General features: G+C 37.1%; 1 pseudogene; it reads left to right on the forward strand.

Moving 5' to 3' along the window:
• Positions 1-3053, forward strand: part of LOC107655788 (interferon-induced very large GTPase 1-like) — a 15631-nt pseudogene extending 12578 nt beyond the window's left edge.
• Positions 3054-3799: the final 746 nt, after the last annotated feature.

Consider the following 3799-nt stretch of genomic DNA (forward strand, 5'->3'; position numbering starts at 1 on the left):
GAGAGAAAGAGAATAGAAAGAGAGAGACGAGAACAACTGGAGGATTCAGAGAAGAGACTGAAAGAAGAAAGAGACAGGAGAGAAGATCAACAGAAGACTCTTGAAGAGAAACTGAGACTCCTTGAAGAACAGCATGAAGATGAACTGAAGAGAAGACGAGTGGAGTGCAGAAAGGAATATGAGAGAGAGAAAGAGAAGATGAAGAAGATCTGCTCTGAAACTGATCCTTCACTACAGGTGTTTTTTTTATCTTTCATCTTTATTCTGTTAGTAGTCACACTTTTACTATTAATAATATCCCACAAAAACTCAAGACAATTAAACAGACAAATACAATTATTTTTACTGAATGATGTTGGTTTCAACTCTAAAAGAAAACAGAAAACTGGAGATTGAGTGCTCAAGACTATTGGTCTGCTATGTTTGTTCTGTTGGTAGTCACACTTTTAGTAGTAATTATAACCCACCAAAACTCAGACAACTAACATTTCAAATGTTAACAAAAATATTCTCTTAAGTTTTTACTTCCTGAAAGATATGTGTTTCAACTCCAAAGGTCACAGCTTACAGGAAACTGGAGACTGAATACAGCAAGTGGTCCTGGTGTCTTCGCAGTGCCATGATGGAAACTGAGAACAAACTACACAATCATATAGAAAATGAAGCAATTAATGAGATTGAAGAAGACAAGTGAAGAAGTGAAAACATCAATGTCTGAATTCTTTGAGAAAGACAGAGATGCAGATAAACTGATTCAGTGGAAAACATTATTTGAAATCAAAATAAAAGAGCTTCAGGAAAACATTGTGAGAGAAACAAAGAGGAGATTAAATGAGATTCTTCAGCAGCGAGACCTGAAGAAAATGATCATGACAGATCATGAAAACACTCTCTATGAAAAGAGCAAACAACTTGCCTTAAAACTCAGAGACAAAGCAAATGATGAAGAAACACCGAAGAAAGAGTTTGATTTGTTCTGGGAACAAAATGTGAATATGATTATCAGAGACATTCCTGCAATCAGAGACACTGACGTAGAGAACAAATTACACAATCATATAGAAAATGAAGCAATTAATGAGATTGATGAAACTGATCTTCACAGAGAACTGAAGAAGACAAGTGAAGAAGTGAAAACATCAATGTCTGAATTCTTTGAGAAAGACAGAGATGCAGATAAACTGATTCAGTGGAAAACATTATTTGAAATCAAAATAAAAGAGCTTCAGGAAAACATTGTGAGAGAAACAAAGAGGAGATTAAATGAGATTCTTCAGCAGCGAGACCTGAAGAAAATGATCATGACAGATCATGAAAACACTCTCTATGAAAAGAGCAAACAACTTGCCTTAAAACTCAGAGACAAAGCAAATGATGAAGAAACACCGAAGAAAGAGTTTGATTTGTTCTGGGAACAAAATGTGAATATGATTATCAGAGACATTCCTGCAATCAGAGACACTGACGTAATGAGAGATGTGAGAGAGGTACTCAGTGACAGCTATGAAAGTCTTCCTGTAGATCACTGGAGGGAGAGCAGGGATATTTTAACTGTACTGAATTATTCAGATTATGTAAAACTAAAGAAACCCAGTGGAATTACTGAAGCTTTAACACACGCCTACAGATCAGCTAAAGAGATGTTTGGTTTGATTCTATCTAGAGAGGATGAATCTCAAATAAGATCATTAGTCACAGATGTTGCTCAACAGACAGACACAATTATTCAGACATTTAACATTTCAAAGATGGGCTACAACATCAGATGCATTCAGCTACTCATACATCAAATCAGAGCAAGAGTAAATGGACATGAGGAAGGACAAGTTAATTATGTGTTCAGGAATGAATTCTTCAAGGATTTGCTTCTGTCCATCTGTGAGAGAGCAAACAAGAAGATCACTGACCAACACAGACTGTTCAAAGAAGACAATGATCCTCTTCTCTATTTGGAGAGAAAGAGAGAAAAGTACTGTAGTATTTTCCTGAAGCATTTCTGGGGAGCAACATCAACTACTGTTTTTGGAGAAATCATTTGTGAGAAACTGAAAGAGCTCATTGAGCAGAGCGTCTACAAGAAGACTGCCAGAGATCTGACAGATGAAATGAGATCAAACTGTGAATCACTGAATGGAAGCAGAGAAAATCTGGACAAACACATCCTGAAGACACTGGCAGAAGAGGAGGATTTCAACAAATACATGAACTACATCAATAATCCCAGAGATCACTTTAAGAGTCTAATCAGAGATGAAGTCAGTCGGTACATCACTGATCAGTTCAGTGTCAGTGTTTTACCCAAGATGAAGAGGAACATTGAACTCCTGCAGCAGAAGATCAGGAAAGCAGCTCATGAATCTACTGAACATGTTCAAGTGAACAGAGGAGATCCTGGTTTGTGGTTAAAGAGATTCACACAGCAGCTCTCATGTGAGCTGATCTTCTCTGAAAAAGACCTCAGTGGAGTGAAACATGATGATGTTGATGATTTCAACCTCCTGGAATATGTGATGAGACAAGAACTTCCTGATATAATGTCTGAGATCAGCAGCAGATTCAACACAAATACTTTTCCAGTAAAGCTGGACCTCAAGTTCAGACCAGATGAGCTTCTGATCGATCTCTTCTGTCAGTGCTGTTGGGTTCAGTGTCCGTTCTGTAAAGCTGTCTGTACAAACACCATTGAAAACCATCATGGAGATCACAGTGCTCCTTTACACAGAGTGAGAGGAATTAGTGGCTCATATTACAGTTCAACGCAAAATCTCTGTACTGATATTTGCACAAATGTTGTGGCAAATAATCTCAATGTTAATGCACCAGATGGAAGATGTGTTTGGAAGAAAATCAAAATAGCAGGGGCTCAAAATGCCATCTGGAGCATCACGCCTGGCCTCTCTAATCTAACCAACTGGAAGTGGTTTGTGTGCAGATTCCAGAAAGATCTGGAGAAATACTACATGAAAACATTTGAGGGGAGTGGTGAGATACTAGATGAATGGAGAAGATACTCAAAACAGGAAGCTGTTGAGAGTTTGGATGCATACATCTAATGGAGAAGATTGTAGCGTCTGCGTAGAATCATGCATGATCTTTGGGTTTTATGGCTTAAGAGACCCTTTTAACTTTCGACATTTGCAATTAGTCATAAATATTTCCCTTTTGAGCTGATTTACTACAAGATGAAGACTGACTCCTGTGTCTCCTCTCAGATTGTCCACAGATCACAGTCAGAAATTAGTTTCTCTAAGACTCTGAGCTCATCTACACCATAGGAATTAAAATGTTAAAAACACTATTACTGTGAAGATCTCTCTAGCAGATTTCTATTAACTTTATTCATTAGCATTCACATTATTGTATTTATGTACAGTGTGCAGAAGGACTCCAGACAGTCAAACTATCTGTTCCCAAAATAAACAAAGAAACATCAAGGACAATGTGTGCATCATTTCTGTTTCATGTAGTCTTTCAGTATCAATTCTGTAAACGACATTCAACTGCTATTTGTATTATATTGAAATACAAACTCTCACTCTGTTGTAAAACTAAATCTTTATTAAAAGTCACCAATTTCATCTGGGAGTGGGTTAATTAATGAAAAAAAAAAAACACATTTGTTAATAAATAGCAATGCAAGTACAGTACATATTAATGCATATTTTAGCAAACTTCAGCGACCATATCTGGAGCTACAGCTTCTAGTCATTATATACTGATGATCTGATTTTACTCCATGAATCTGATGGTGATATCTAACTGTGTCCCAAAGTGAAGGGCGCGCACCAGAGATTATCTT

This window comes from Sinocyclocheilus anshuiensis, unplaced genomic scaffold (assembly GCF_001515605.1).
Source record: "Sinocyclocheilus anshuiensis isolate Anshui unplaced genomic scaffold, SAMN03320099.WGS_v1.1 scaffold1655, whole genome shotgun sequence".
NCBI classification, from domain to species: Eukaryota; Metazoa; Chordata; class Actinopteri; order Cypriniformes; family Cyprinidae; genus Sinocyclocheilus; species Sinocyclocheilus anshuiensis.